General features: G+C 41.9%; 1 long non-coding RNA gene and 1 pseudogene across 1 annotated transcript; one reads left to right on the top strand and one right to left on the bottom strand.

Moving 5' to 3' along the window:
• Nucleotides 1-1,487: 1,487 nt before the first annotated feature.
• Nucleotides 1,488-6,329, top strand: LOC130680795 (uncharacterized). Its single transcript, XR_008993830.1, has 2 exons — nucleotides 1,488-2,412; nucleotides 2,805-6,329. It is a non-coding gene; the product is annotated as an uncharacterized LOC130680795 (long non-coding RNA).
• A 444-nt stretch (nucleotides 6,330-6,773) lies between these two features.
• On the bottom strand, nucleotides 6,774-8,358 carry LOC130680751 (N-acylneuraminate-9-phosphatase-like; annotated as a pseudogene).
• Nucleotides 8,359-16,670: the final 8,312 nt, after the last annotated feature.

The raw sequence follows: 16,670 nt of genomic DNA, 5'->3' as shown, positions 1-16,670 counted from the left end.
ATAAAAGAAAGTGGCTTTGTTCTAAAGTGCAGCTGTTTGTTAAAGAGGGACGGAGAACAGAGACAAAGAGAGAGCAGTGTGGTGCAGCAGCGTGGTGCCTTTTGTTGTAGCGGATCTGCTCAGCCTGTTGCTTTAGAAGAAAGTCAAGATGTTTAGAGATAAAGCGGGACAAACCCAGGCAAGCCCAGGCATAATTCTCACCCATTTATGTGCTTGAGACCATGGGGCAAATGAAGAATAAATTACTATATTCTTACAGATATAGTCATGCTATGTGAAATTAAAGCAAGCGAGTCTTCATATCAAGTGCACAGCAAAATTAGAATTTTGTTTCCAGTTAAAAAAAAAAACAAAAAAACAGTTTTCTTTAACTGTTAGTCTGCTCTTAATGTTGAAAGATTGCAAAGAGTTCTCTAATTGTTTTATCAAAGCAGTTTCTCATGCTTAAAGTCTCAGTGAGTTGCCAGAATATTTTTTAAAAAAATGAAATCTTAATATTAAAAAGACTAAAAGCTAAAGTTTGTTAACAACTATGTAACCTTTATTTGCCTTTGAAATATTTTGTTATTGAAAATGATTGCATGGCATGAGAAATTGAATTATTTAAGTTAACAAACCAAAATTTATTCTTAAAAATTAAATTGTGTAGAATCTGGACAAGATTATGTTTCTCCCAGAAAAACAGGTTTCACTGTAAAAGTTTAGATGGGCAAACGTGTGACCACTTTTGAGGAAAGTTGTAATAGATTTTTTTGAGAAACACCAGGTCGTCTTGTTTAATTTATATGCTGTAGATATGTTTGTATGTTTTAAAAAAAAAACATGGAGGACTCTCCATATTTTTTAATGCAAATGATCTTATAAGTTGCTATGCAAATTCTATTAAAAGCTCTATCTACTATTAAAGAGTAAAACATTCTTGAAGCTTTCAGGGAAGACCTGTAGACTTAAGTACTTTCTCTGCTTTTTTGTATCTGGTCTTGGACACTTACGCTGAGTTATGTTCTTATTATTTTCACTGTTTGTAAGCTATTGATTGTATATAATCTTTAAACCATCCAAATATCCAGCATACCTTTCCATGTCACCACAACCCACTATTGACGCCATGAATGAAATGGCTGGTTAGAAAGCCAAAGGTCATCATTTCTCAATCCCTAAATGAAGAAGTAAGATGCCTGATCTCTTTCATCTCAAAGCATATTTCTGGTCAAATCTGAATATCTGTGTGAAGGAAAGAGACATTTAAATTTGAGATTCTGCTTAAACTTTTAAGTTGAATTTGACTATAGCCATATTCATTCTTTGTATGTATCTCTAACAGGTCTTTTGTATGCCTGGTGATATTATAATCTGCCTTGAGTTTGAACAGTTCTTTCAGCTAAATGTGAATTCTTATTGTAGCTTTTTTCCCCTCCTGAAAATGAAAGCAGAAAAATCTACCATCTGCTACCATTCTCTCAAGAATGCTTGGTAACATAGATTATTTTGACTTTGTATATATTGTCTTTAAAAACTGATAGCAGCAGTCTCCCCTGCTGCCCCACCTTTTTAAGATATCTCGTTTACTGTGCTAGGTATATAGACAATAAATGTGTAATGATAGACAGTTCTAAAAGAATTAAATGCAAAAAAGTGCTTTTACCTCTAGTTAACTCTGATATTTTCCAGAGGGCCCCTGGAACATGTCAGAAGAATTTTTTCTCATTAGAGAAAGTATTTGACTAATTTGGCTTATTTATCTGATATATATATATATTTACCAAGAAAGCACTGTCAAAGAAAATAATGCTAAACTTTGTTACTGAATGTTTTGTATTACAGAAATATCAGAATTTCCTTATGTCAACTGTCTTACAGTGAGCTCTCGTTGAATCTTTGACCATTGTCATTTGTAAGTTTTTTGTCATTTATAGTCACTGTTTTGTTGTTCCTGGACTGGTAAAGAACTGGATTTCAGCAGAACAGGTATTAGTTACATAAGATTACATAAACTAAAGAAAATAGTTTTGTGTCTTTTTGTTTTGAATGTTGCTGATAGTGTTTTGAGCTTGTTCTCTTAAGCTGACAACAGTTTAGTAGATGGCTGTCTTTATAAGCAGAATTGAGACATCCTTCTCTCTACCTGATCCCTACAGAGTTTAAAAACTTTTGGTGACTGTTTTTGTATTCCATGGCAGTATGTTTGTTTGCACGAGTTTAGTAAGAATCTGCTTTCCTTGTGAGAAGACTAATTAAGAACACTGGTTATACTGCCAGGGCTTTGGCTGAAATGTCATACCTGAGAGACATGTGCATAGACTCAGATGTGAACAACTTTAAAGAACTAAGATTGACTTTATAAAGCCAACAAAGCCCCTTAGAAGAACTAGCCTGGTACCTTGCTTGCAGAGTTCCCAGCAGCCTTACCAGGTGAGTAAAGAAGGTCGCTTCCTGGCAGGTGCAGAGACCTCGAGAAGAGAAAAATTCATCCAAATCTACAGGTACTGCAGGCAAAGCCTGAGGGCAGGTCTGGCTTGGCTGTCTGGCCTCAAGAGGCCTTTAAAAGTTCAATCTGAGGTTCCTTGCAAAAAGTTCCAGCAAAGCATATTTAAAAGAACCTGTGTAATCAATTGCTCTTCTTGCTGCACTTGTGCAAATAATCAAGCCAGCTGTTAATTATTTTCTTAACCTGGTTACTTCTAATAAAAATGAAAGTGATTTTAAAGTATTGTTTCAATAATGCAGCCTCCTTCCAGAATAGAAAATCCAACTCCAGATGTTGCTACATAACCTAATAACACAAATTGTGTTATCTTGCCTAGAAGCCACAAAACTGCAAATAGTAATAGAAGCGAAACCCAAGATAGAAGGGCCAGCCTTCTGAAGCCCTCTCAACTGACCAGTGATAGAGACCTAGCTGCACCCTTTACTGCGCCCCCTTCTCAGCACGAAGCAGCCAGAGCGGTCATCGCCCCTTTTCCCTAGCAGCAGCTAGAGTCTCTACCTGTAGAAGAGAGAATGAGACAGGGACCATAGGCTTAGACAGAATAAAGTAAGAGCCTCTGGAAGAGGCGGGGCGGGATATTTGCAATCAGAGCAATGTAACTACATGCTGGAACTCCCCCCTACTAGAACTATGTTAAACATGAAACTCTAGAATCATTCTTCAGTGAGATCAGTTAATGTTCCCCAGATAGAGAAGAGTAGCACATGTTTTGTTATGCTAGTCATTTGTAATCGTGTATGAGATTCGCTTTGGCATACTGGAGGGCCTGGGCCTGTGTGCTGTCTTTCCTCCTTCAGATCTGACTAGGTAATTTTGCAAGCTGAGCAACTGACTTAGCATACAGACCCAGCTGTAGACGGCATAGTAAAAAGCAAGATTCTTTAGCAAATAGACAATATCTCAGCCCACCTTAGAGGCTGGGCATGCAATCTTTTGATGTGCTCCCGAACCAAGGCGCCAGTGTCCCAGAGAGAAATCAAGGAAAGAAATTATCTTTAATATTCAAAGACCCCTTCCCCGTTACCCAGACTGACAACCGCGATTTATATAATAAGTTAAAAGCTCTCCAGGCAGTCCAAAGAGAATTGTAGACCTAACTAAAAGCAGTCTACGAGCCCGGCACTTAAGAAGCAGCCCACCCGTTCCAAGTTAAAGACTTTGTGTTTGTAAGGTGACACCGAGCGCAGACCCTTGAGCCACGGTAGAAAAGACCCTACTTAGTGTTGCTGACCACCCCAACAGCAGTAAAAGTTGACAGGATTGCCACCTGGATCCACGCATCTCATGTGAAACCCGTTGTCTCAGCCGAGACAGCTGACAACCATCTCACGTAGAGAGCCCAACCTACTGAGAATCCTCTCCAGCTTAAAAATCACCAGAAGACCCCTAAAGTGACCAGGTGCGTGTCCAGAGACACCAACGCCATTTAGCTGACCCATGCACCATTCTCAAAAACTCTATTCCAAGATAACCACGTCAGCTGGACAAAGACAACCCTCAAAAGCTAAGACTGCGCCGTTCATATTGTGCCTTTCCCCTATTGCACTACCAAACAGATGACCTCTAATTTCATGATTGAAATAGTTACAAGAAGAAGAGGGGAATGTAAGAATGAGAATAAGTTAGCATAAGAGTAGCCATCTTAAGGGCCTAGAAGCAGTTTTCTGAAGTTGTGACTTAAAAGAAAAAAAAACTGGAACTGGGTAAGGCCTTGGAAAACAAGTTAATCATGAACACCGGGATGGGGGCAGCTGTAGCCTTCAGTCAGCTAACCTTGGTCAGTTAATCCTACATACCAAGCTTATCATGCAGAACCTCCCTAACAATTGAGGAGTGGCCTTATCTTGCTCTCGCTTAACCCCAGGATGTATGTCTTGCAAAGATAATGTGCAGCTGTAGAAAATTACTAAGAGTTAAGTGTTTTAAAAATGCCATATAAACCCTTGGTTTTGAGTGCTCGGGGTCCTTGTTGAGACCCGCTGCGTCGGGCTGACACTTGGACCCCAGCTAGCTGGTCTCTAAATAAATTCCTCTTGCTTATTGCATCAAGAGACGCCTTTCGTGAGTGATTTGGGGTGGCGTCCTCCTCTGAGAAAATCCAGCAACAGGTATTTTGCCCTGGGACTTTCTCTCTGGACTTACACTCAGTTCTGCACACTCGAGAAGGTCTTTGAGGCCAATAATATTGGGAATGCCCAATCCTAAGTGACTAGTATGTCCAGGGGATGCAGAAGCCTATCTGAAAGAGCTCCCAGTGGCCAAAGCTGGGAAAATTTGAGCAATGAAATAAATTACAGAGTGCTGGGTGATACCTGAGAACATGAAATGAAGATACACGAGTCCACAGTGTTATAAGTAAAAGATCAGAGAAATAAATACGTGGAGACAGATCTTCCAGATAAATAATTCCACATCATATATGTAGACATGTCCCCTCCAAGATGGAAAACTTAAATCACCACCTTCTTGAGTGCAGCCTGGACTTACGAAATTGCTTAGAAAGAGCAGACTATGCAAAAGGAAAATTGAAACTGTGCAGTGGCAACGTCTGGCAGAGACCACCTGAACCAAATGGTCAAGATTAACTTGACCAGTTACCAAAACAATCAAGATTAACATCATCGTTAATATTCAGGGGATGTCAGTTACATCTAACTCAAATTGAGGGACAGTCTATGAAATGCCTGACTGTTGGGCAAGAAAATATATGTGAGAAGGTGGAAAAGAACAAGGTCAGTAAAGCCTCCTAGAAAGGACTCAGTTGACCAGTTAAAACTAGAAAGCCAGGAAAGTCTCAGAGTTAATGAGTTAATCAGTTAAAGCGCAAAAGGTCAAGAGCAACTTGGCCTTGAACGTTGAATATTCCCCAGATAAAGAGAAGTATCTGAGCACAGCCCATGTCTTCATTGTGTCAATTAGATCATTGAAAGATTTACTTCAACCTGCTATAAGGCCCACCTATAAACAGCAAAATAAAGACAGGAAGATCTCACCTTAAAGCCAAAATTGTATTTTGTAAAAACCCAGGAAGTTTAAGAAGAAAGTTTCTCAACATATTCTTTAGCAAACAACAAACAAACAACTCTGCCCATTGTGGAGGAAGGGCAGACAATCTTGATTGATATGCTCCCAAACCAGGAAGCTGCTAAGCTGGGAGGGAACCAAAGCAGTAAATTTCTTGAGTTAAGCTAATTTTGCAGAATTACCCAGAGGACTGATAAGAAACTTAATGTCTCATTAAAGATACCTAAGACCACTTAACAAGTCCACACCCCTAGCCCTTTCTCACATTTCTGAAAAATCCTTAAAAGGGGGAACCCCCAACCTTTCAGGGTGCTCCTCTCTCTGAGGTCACCACTTTCTCTCTAAGTAACTTTAAATAAAACTTTTGCTCTGCTTCACGACTATGTCTCTGCCCTTCAATTCTTTGTCACGGTGGGGACAAGGACCGAGGATAATGCACAACGCCTCTCCTGAAACATGTCCAGGGCTCTTCACAACTGTCAAGGTCAATAAAAAGAAGGAAAATCTGAGAAAATTCCACAGACCAAAAGAGACACAAGAGATGATGGCTCAATGTTATTTGGAATCTGGGTGGAATCTTAGAAGAGAAAAAGGATATTGGAGGAAACATTGACAAAATCCAAATGAAGCCTGGAGGTTAGCTAACAGTTGTGTCACCAGTAGTTAATTTCTTGATTCTGTTCACTGTACAATCATTATGTGAGATTTTAACATTAAGGGAAACTGGGTGACTGGTATATAGAACTCTCTCTGTACTATCTTTGCAATTATCCTATGAAGTCAAAGTATTCCAAAATAATAAATTATTAAAGTGGAATTTACTGAGAGGTTCGGGTATCTTCAGACTGAGTTCAACTAGGCTCATGTAGGTGATTAAGGCTTCTCAAAGAGCAATGAAGCAACAACATCCGGGGGTGAATATGTTTTCCACATGTATGGAGATCCACCCTCACCTGAGTCACCGAGGGAAACTATAGGATTGGAAGTGTCTTGGGAAGGGAGCACCACATGCTGACTTCAACCTCGTCTTTAAAAAAGAGGAATCTACTTGTCATTTACACACCCTACAATAACTGGAGGCACCGAAGGAAAGGTCATATGAAAAACTACATTTGTAACAGAAAGTATATACAATATTGGCAAAGATATGATGTCTATGATTTAATAAACAAAATATACAAAATAATCTCACTATGGAATGTCTTCATTAACATTTAATGGAAAACTTACTTCACACTAAGGAGATCCAGCTGCTCTTGTGAATCTCCATTATTCATCTGTTTCAGAATACCCATTTTAAAATAATATCTATACTTAAGTCACAACATAAAACCTGTATTTGTACATCCACCCATGTACAAGCTCTCCTGCTTCTTAATTTCTTGGATTCAAGATGCTAAAAGATTAAAAACATGATTTTCTAAAACCTCACATCAAAGACAGATAACTAGTGCATTTCCTCAGGCTTTCTGGATCGCACTAAAAGTAACTTGTATTAATGCACCTGGCTTTCTAGAAATAATACCAGTCAGGGATGTGTTGCCATGAAATCCTAAATTAAATTATTCTGGGTCCTTCTATCAGCAGTGTCCCAAATTTTCTCAGTTCAAACGCTGTAGTTTGACCCTAACATATAATCATTCCATTTCTTAGGCTTTAACCTTACATACCGGCTTTGCAGTCTATCCTTTGCAGGAGAGGAGGTAACTGTAGCACAGAAGAAACCATGTGATGTGGCACAGGGGATGACTTCAGTGGGACTCTTACATCTCTGTTTATCCAGACTGTAGCTTTCAGCCCTGCACTGAGGCCTTGAGGGGCTGAAGCAGTTTCAGACATAAAAATAGGACACAAAGCTCTCTGTAAAATTAGCCCCAGACCCTAGTCACGTACCAACTTCTGAGAAACTAAAGGAAAAGATATAAATCCCATGAGAAACAGGATGGTCAACTAACCCCAGGCTATTTTCTGCTTCTGTACATCACTTTGCTAGAAGCCAGCAGTATCACACATTTCCTGCAGTAAGTGGGCAAAACAGGATGCTTAAGGCCCTGAGCATTAAACAAGGAATATATCTTGCTGAATTTAGGCAAAGGTGGAAAAGTTGCAAAACTAAGCAGGATGTGGTAAAAATGCTTGAAAGGATGTTGTAAGGGGCTCGGGCTGCACTTGGAGAGCTTGCTCCCTGGCAGTCATTGGTCGGCTAAAATAAAAGCTCCCTTTTTATAATGTACTTTGCTGTGAGGACCTGTTTCCTTCCTCCTGCTCCCACAGGCCCGATCTGAGACCCATAACAAGGCCTCCTTGTATGTTGGATCCTAGCGTATCACCAACCATCACAGTCTCCAGGCTGTACTCCAAGAAGGTAACAGCAGTAATAAAATATGGAAGGGTCAGGTTTCTCACCTTTCTACTATTCACTGAACTACAACAATAACATGAAAATAGGACTGGCAGGCACAAGCCTCAATCTCCTCCCTCTGGCTTTGTCTGTCTCCAATCATTAAGAGCAGGCAGACCTCCTTTTGAAGTTCAGTGAGCATGGCTTTGACGTCTTCTGCTAGTGTCATATGCTGTAAACGAGTAGATTTCCACAGGAAATAACATTCCTCAGCCAACTTCCTGTTGGCTGCCCCGCCCACTGTTTCCTGGATGGCTTCTTCCCAGTGAGAAGTCCTGAGTTCAGTAATGCATGTATGGGGAGAAGGAAAATGTTCCTTTCTGAGTTTAACTTCAACCTTGTGACAGATGATCTTGGCCTCGTCTCCATAATCGCATTTCAATTGTAGCAGCTTTATCCCTAAATACAGGAAAATAACTCCTTTAAGGCACTTCATATTTTTCATAGTCGTGCTCTGAGAAGCACTGGTCCTATGACCCCAGAGCACAGAGATTTGAGCCCAACCCATCTTAAGGCATCTCTTACTAAACCACTTCTGGTGGGAATTGGTCTTACTTTTAAAGAACATCAGAGTGAAGAACTCCCAGTCTCTCTAGACAACTCATTCTTATTTCTGAACAAATCCTATATGAAGAAGATTATTTATACAGAGCTAATAAAAACCCCTCATTTGACAGCTTAGTCAATGACATTCATTCTGGTCCTGAAGAAATTAAAATAACACTTCTGTTTATTATTTAGACTCTTCCCAGAAAAATTGCTAATTCATTTAATCTTTTATCTGTATCAATTTTATGTTTTGAAGGCCTAAATTGACCACCATATAAAACAGGGCCCAATTCCATATTTTTAGAACTTTGTGTTTATTTAGCTCTCATAGAATCATGCGTGTTCTGTAATTTCAGCAGTTTAATAAGTCAGTGTTTCTTTCAAACCTACTTTTTCAGATAAAAACTTCAGGTAGTGCTCCCTGTTTGTTACTGCTTCTGAACCCCTCGTCAGAATTAAATGCTCCCTCTAGTGTCCCCACATCTCCTTTCCCCAGCGTATGATTTCACCTGTCTTCTAACATTTACTAAGACTCTAACAGGGCAAGTTTTATGCCTGAAGTTCCCACACGTTATTTCTAGCCTTTCCACACTCTGAAAGCAGCTCACCTTCTGAGATGAGGAAATGGAAGTTCAGAACTGGTAAGGCCCTCGCCAGGGCTTGGACTGAACTCCATGCTTTCCCCCTTCCAGAATGCACATGCTTGCACCGACAGCAGGCACTGAGACCAGTCCCCGGTTCTCAGCACGGTGTTTGCAGGGGAAAAGCAGCAGGCCGGCAGCCAGCACCATAGCTGGGCTGAGTGCGTAACAGTCACGTGAGCACTGGGGAAATGAAAAGGAAGGAGCAAGGCCCTGCGCAGAGCTGCTGGGTTGGCTGCAGCAAGGGAAGTGACATTCAAACCAGGAGTTACCCGGCCCTCAAGGTGCGGGCGGGAGGAGGACTGTATCACTCTGGACAGAAGGTTCAGCACGGACAGAGCTGGGAGTTGTGTGAACTGGGAGAGGCTAAAGGCTAAGCTCCGTGAACTGGAAGGCAGGTGATGGAGTCAGCTCAGAGACGCAGCTGCAGCGGCGGTCAGGAACCAGTCTGCAAATGGCCCAGGGCCCAAGGCTGCAGCAGATGCTACCAAACTCCCTTGGCTTGCAGCAGCCCCAACAGGCCAAGGGCTCCATTGTCTAAGTCCTTGGGCTTCTCTACCTGAGGCCTTTCTCGGTCACAGGGCACCCACACATGTAGACTGGGGCCTAGTGTTGCTCTGGGTGCAGGCCTCCAACCAAGGAGGGTCGGAAATTGTGGATAAATATCACAGATTTCTTGCTCCGTGTGCAGACACATGTAGTATGTTCTGTACACTGTCTGCAAGTTCCCGGCCACTCACACCAGGAAACTGCTCCTTTATGTGACTGGTCTTCCAGTCCTTCCTTCCCTGTCTTACCACCTTCCCCACAGGCCATGCTGAGATCACCTCCCAAATCAGCTGCCTGTACTTGACGTCTCTCCCCGTGGGGCCATTTGGGGGCAAGGCAATCATGCCAAGACAGTTTGGGTGTTTGAGGGTAAGTGCAATCAATGCACAGAACTGAGACGAAGACTGTCTGCTGTGGAAGCAAAGAGGCCAAATGAGCTCAAACGTGCTGCCCTGAACGACATGGGGGTACGTGTTGAGCTGCTCACTGCACACACTCAATCCACCTGCAGAAAAGGGCAACGATAAATGGACACTTTCTTCCTTCTGAATATGAGAGTAGAGCCAAGGAATAGTTGTCAAGCTACTTGTGCTCATTAGAAATCTTAAGAACAGGAAAAATATACCAGGTCTTAGAATTGTAGGTGAAGGCAAAACACTGAACTCTCTGCCTTAAAAAGTTAGCATTCAGTTAACAAATCAAGCTTTTTCAACAGCAGCATCTTTTTTTAAATTGTATTTGCTTTTTCTAAGGAAAAGTTTATTGAGAAAAATAATTCTTTTTTTACTAATAATTTTTTTTTCTTCTGCTATCATTAATCTACAATTACATGAAGAACATTATGTTTACTAGGCTCCCCCTTCACCAAGTCCCCCTCACATACCCCTTCACGGTCACTGTTCATCTGCATTGTAAGATGAACCGCAGCATCTTTATTAGCAATGTCAACTGAGTGACTCTCAAAGGTCCCTGTAAAGGTCGAGGACCCTGCTGTAACCCAATAAGAGGACATAGACATCGTGGACTCTGCAGTGCGGGAGCTTAAACAGGAGGCGGCTCACAGCCAGTGAACAGCCGCCGATAAACATTTCCTGTTCCTCCACCTGGCAATTCCTCAAGCACATCCTAGGCTGCTCACAAAGCAGGCTTAGCTCACCTTCACGGGGAGATTCTGGTAAAGGCAGAGCACAATGCCCCCCAGTTTCAAAACCATTACATCCCCCGAATTAGCTTTCCTACATTTGTCACACAGCAGCTATTTACAGATTCATCTGGATAAAAATACTATTTTAATAATAATAACCCAGGAAAAAATGTTAATCACTCATGAACATATTAATATGATTTTGAAGAGAAACAACACCTAAGTTGAATCAATACTAACTGGTATTAGTACAAACTATCCTGATGCCCACAGGGAGCAAATGGGAGTTTTGATTGAATTGGGGGTCGATGGAAAGTGTCTCTAACTAGGACATGTGGTGACAGTCTGCACAGGGGGAAGACAGAATTGAAAAGAATTTTGAGTAAGATAAGCCCACCAGGCACCTTCAGGCCTGAAAAAAGGGGCCCTACGAGAGTGAGGGGGTTGCACCAATTTGTAGACATCAAGTCAAATTTCCTGTACTTCAAAAACTCCAAGGCACTATTTTAGCATATACCAAAAAGAAACTGTTTTTCTACCTCTTATGCTCTGGACCCAGATTTAGAGTTAATATCACCAGCACTACTGTTCAGCTAACTGTGATTTAAGACTTTTTGAAGCTAATGTGGGGACCACATAATATTTCACAACACCACGATTAAGATATGAGGTGGCTGAATGCCAACAAAATGTAAATTAAAATCACATGCTCACAAACATGGCTGCCAGCACACAGCCGGACGATTCAAGCAGCCTCCTGTTATTTCACATTCAAGTCTTTGCACAAACATCTTTACTCAACGTGGTCTAATCGGACCAATGTATTTACACCTGAGAACTGCATTTATTCCCCCTCTACTTTTTCTAATACACTTATAAAATATAAATATGTCTAATGTATAATGTTCACTGCCATCCCCACCAGAAGGTAAACTCACGAATGCAGAAATCTTTTCCGCCTTGTTCACTGAGAAACTTCCATTTCTACAGAAGGTTCCCTCTTGAGTAGTGACACCTAAAGGGCGGGGCTTAAGAGGATGAAAGCAAATACCTTTCTCAGAAGACTAAAAAAAAGAAAGCTGGTGCGTATAGCCAGTACCTGCCTCCTTCTCCCCAAGCCCAGTGTCCAGACCTTACCAATTTCATAGTTCATTCAGAGTGATTTCTGAGAGGGGGCCTGTTACCTTTGAATAGGCAGACAGTTTTGGGTGGTGGTGTAGTCTCCTGCGATAAAGCGTTCCCTGTAGAGTCAGAAGCACCCAGTTCTATTCCATTCATTTCACAGGATATGTATGAAGGATGTGGTGACAGAACCAATTCTGGAGACCTGAGTTTTTATCTATCCATCCAGCATTCATTCAACATTTGCCCTGCATCAGATGAAGATGACTAAGACAGTTTGTTCCCTGTTAGAAGCTCACTGTTTACTTGCAGAAATCTGCATTGCAGAATTACTTAAAATAACTTTTGACAAGTGTATGAACAGTTATCTGAACAAAATACAGTGACGGTATAAAGACCATGGCGAAGTACAGTCTGACTTTGTGTCTGAAATTCCCCTGTGGTTGGAATGTGGGAAATGAACTGGACATGGTGATTTTGGAGACCGGACCACAGCAACAGCCTAGATGTAAGCTGTGTCAGCTTTAGAGAAGACAGAGGTGGAAGATGTGCAGAGTGGACACGCTGGGTGACAGGGTGGGTGGTAGTACAATTCATCAGGTGAACACCGGATGCTAGGTACTTCCCATGCAACACGTTAAACCCACCTGACAGGGATAGCGAGGACTACTATCATTATTCAGATTTCATAATGGGGATTTGAGGCTCAGAGTGGGTAAGCAACTTGTTCAGGCACTTTCAGCAACGTACCGGAAGAGCTGTGATTCAGACTCAGGTGTCTGCTTTTAAAGCTGGAACTCTTGGCCTCCAGCACAATTTGGCCTACAAGACTTAAATGGCATCATGCAGGGCTCAGGCCACCAAGCACGCACAGGTACTGTGTACCGTTGACAGCTAGAGATACTGGGGCAACATAGCCCGGGGGTGCCAGTGAGGTCAAAGTCAAGGGTACTGAGGATGGAAGGGACAATCAATTTTGTGTAATGCCCCAGTAAAGTCATTAACACAGACTTGAAATGTGCACTGATTCTGGCAATTTGGGAGGTGCCTCCCGACCCGGCAAGTCTACTTCATCCTAGTGGCAAAGACAGAGGCTACTATGCAATGGATTTAGGGAAGAGCATGACATAGGGACATGGAGATAACAGGTATGGCTTTCCCTTGGAAAACATGGCTAAGACAGATAGATAACATCAAGGGGAGGAAGGAAGTTTAAGGGATTAGAGCAGTTTGTTTTGTGTTTCTGATGTGCACAGTTTACCAACAGTCACAAGTCCAAACCCAGAGGAGCTGTAGCTGTCTGTGTGATCAGTCCTCTAGCGTGGGGCTGGGCATGTTCCTTAGGTGTCCCTTTGGGACAGAGTCTAGTGGCATTCCATGACGCATCCAACATTGCTACTTAAAAGGAGGTGATGGCCAGATATAGGACATTCTGACTTTAATTCTTTCTGATTAAATGTTTCCAGGCTTCAGGATGCTACAGTTAATATTTATGAGCCACTGACTTTTGCTGTAGCAACTGAAAGTCATGAGATACACAGACCTCTTTACAGGTCAGCATCAGGTTATTAAGTATAATTTGTAAGGTGGTCCCCTTGGCAGATGTAATACCAGTAGCTAGAGGATGGCTTCATATTTGTAGGAAATAAGGTCTAAATAAAGATGGGCCATTGTGAGACTTCACTTGAGTAAATAAAGTGAAAGCTACACTGCAGCCCTGCTTCTCTTGGTTTCTGCCCTGTGCACACTGGCCCGTCTGCTGTGCAGTCCCTGCTGCCCAGTGCTGGCCCTGGCCCTTCCTACCTTGGGGAAATCTCTCCCGAGGCCCTTCTCACCTGTGTCCTCTGTACAAGTTCATTACAGCTCCATGACCTCAAAAGAGAGTGTGCATTTTAGTTTAAAGTCTTCTCAGAATAGGGCACTGTTAATCTGCATTTTCCCTTATATCTTCTTTGATCCATTTGTTTAATTGTGCCCAGTTTCCACAAATTTTTGAATGTTCATTTTACTTCTGTAGTTGATTTCTAACTAACATGTAGTCTCAGAAGATACATTCTATGACACCTTTCTTTTAAAATCTATGGAGACCAAATTTGTGGCACAACTTATGGTCTATTCTGGAAAATACTCCACGTGTACTTGAGAAAAATGTGTATGCTCTTGTGTACAGTGCCCTCTGTATGTCTGTTAGATCTCATTGGTTTATTGTGTTGCTTACATCCTCTGTTTCCTTACTTATGTCTGGTGTTCTACCCATTACTAGGAGTGGGAACTGGAATTCTCCAGCTATTATCGATCTCTCTATGTTGCCCTTCTATTCTGTTAGATTTTACTTCACATATTTTGATGGTGTTATTAGGTACATAAATGTTCATACTTATTCTATTTTCTGGCTGTTTTGAATTTTTATTAAAATGTAATGTCATTTTTATTCTCATAAGCTCTTGGATTTAGAGTCTGCTTTGAGATGACTAGGTCCCCCGCTGATCTCCTGTGGTTGCTCTTTGTATGTTACATCATTTTCCATCCTCTCAGGTTCAATCTGTTTGAGTCTTTGTATCTAAACTGTGTCTTTTATGGATAATCTATAGTTGGGTCATGTGTTGTCCACTTTGCAAATCTCTGTCATTTGATCGGAATGTTTAATATTTGACATATAAAAATTTCTAGTGGGGCAGAGCCAAGATGGCGGCATGAGTAGAGCAGTGGAAATCTCCTCCCAAAACCACATATATCTATGAAAATATAACAAAGACAACTCTTCCTAGAATAAAGACCAGAGGACACAGGACAACATCCAGACCACATCCACACCCATGAGAACCCAGCGCCTCGCAAAGGGGATAAGATACAAGCCGTGGCCTGGTGGGACCCGAGCACCGCACACCCCAGCTCTGGGCGGGAGGAGAGGAGTCGGAGCTGGGAGGGAGAGGGAATCCAGGACTGCTAAATAGCCAGCCCCAGCCATCTGCACCAGAGCACAGACACAGTGTATGCATGGGGCCCTGGATACTAGGGAAACAGGGCAGCAAGACAGGTGAGCAGATGCCTGAGGCTGGCGCCAGAGAATTAAGAAAAATGAGCGGCCATTTTAAATTAAATAATTAATTTTAATTAAAAAAAATTTTTTTTTTTGTGGTCGTTTTGTTTTGGTGGGTGCTTTTTGGAAGTCTTAAAGGGGCAGGGCGGGACACTTAATCCAGAGGTAGGGAATCCAGGGATCTCTGGGCACCCTAATCCCCTGGACTGCAGGGAGCACGGAGGCCCCTTATGGAGATAAATAGCCTCCAGGCCGCTACCCCTCCAACGGGAATCCACCACTTAGGAGCAGCAGCCCGAGCCAGGCCATGGCCACAGCAACAGCGGAGACAAACTCCATAGCAGCCGGGCAGGAAGTAGAAGCCCTGTCTGTGTGCAGCTGCCCAGCAGAAGACACTAGAGGTCGCTGTTCTCCCAGGAGAGGAGGGACACAAACCAAGAAGGGAAGTTCTTCCAGCCATCACTCGTTCCAGTTCTGCAAACTATTCCTATCACCATGAAAAGGCAAAACTACAGTCAGACAAAGATCACAGAGACAACACCAGAGAAGGAGACAGACCTAACCAGTCTTCCTGACAAAGAATTCAAAATAAAAATCATAAACATGCTGACAGAGATGCAGAGAAATATGCAAGAGATATGGGATGAAGTCCGGAGGGAGATCACAGCTGCCAGAAAGGAGATTACAGAAACGAAACAAACTCTGGAAGGGTTTATAAGCAGAATGGATAGGATGCAAGAGGCCATTGATGTAATTGAAACCAGAGAACAGGAACGCATAGAAGCTGACATAGAGAGAGACCAAAGGATCTCCAGGAATGAAACAATATTAAGAGAACTGTGTGACCAATCCAAAAGGAACAATATCTGTATTATAGGAGTACCAGAAGAAGAAGAGAGAGGAAAAGGGATGGAAAGTATCTTGGAAGAAACAATTGCTGAAAACTTCCCCAAACTGGGGGAGGAAATAATCGAAGAGAGCATGGAAATACACAGAACCCCCAACAGAAAGGATCCAAGGAGTACAACACCAAGACACAAAATAATTAAAATGGTAAAGATCAAGGACAAGGAAAGAGTTTTAAAGGCAGCTAGAGAGAAAAAGGTCACCTATAAAGGAGAACCCATCAGGCTAACATCAGACTTCTCAAAAGAAAGCCTACAGGGCAGAAGAGAATGGCATGATATACTTAATTCAATGAAACAGAAGGACATTGAACCAAGGATACTGTATTAAGCACGACTATCATTTAAATATGATGGCAGGATTAAACAATTCCCAGACAAGCAAAAGCTGAGGGAATTTGCTTCCCACAAACCACCTCTACAGGACATCTTACAGGGACTGCTCTAGATGGGAGCACTCCTAGAAAGAGCACAGAACAAAACACCCAACATATGAAGAATGGAGGAAGAGGAATAAGAAGGGAGAGAAGAAAAGAATCTCCAGACAGTGTATATAAGAGTTCAATAAGCGAGCTAAGTTAGGCAGTAAGATACTAAGGAGGCTAACCTTGAACCTTTGCTAACCACGAATTTAAAGCCTGCAATGGCAATAAGTACATATCTTTCAATAGTCACCCTAAATGTAAATGGACTGAATGCATCAATCAAAAGACTCAGAGTAATAGAATGGATAAAAAAGCAAGACCCATCTATATGCTGCTTACAAGAAACTCATCTCAAACCCAAAGAAATGTACAGACTAAAAGT

This window comes from Manis pentadactyla, chromosome 14 (genome assembly GCF_030020395.1).
Source record: "Manis pentadactyla isolate mManPen7 chromosome 14, mManPen7.hap1, whole genome shotgun sequence".
Taxonomy (NCBI): domain Eukaryota; kingdom Metazoa; phylum Chordata; class Mammalia; order Pholidota; family Manidae; genus Manis; species Manis pentadactyla.
The sequence above is the reverse complement of the archived record's forward strand: the minus strand, read 5'-3'. Positions and strand labels throughout refer to the sequence as shown.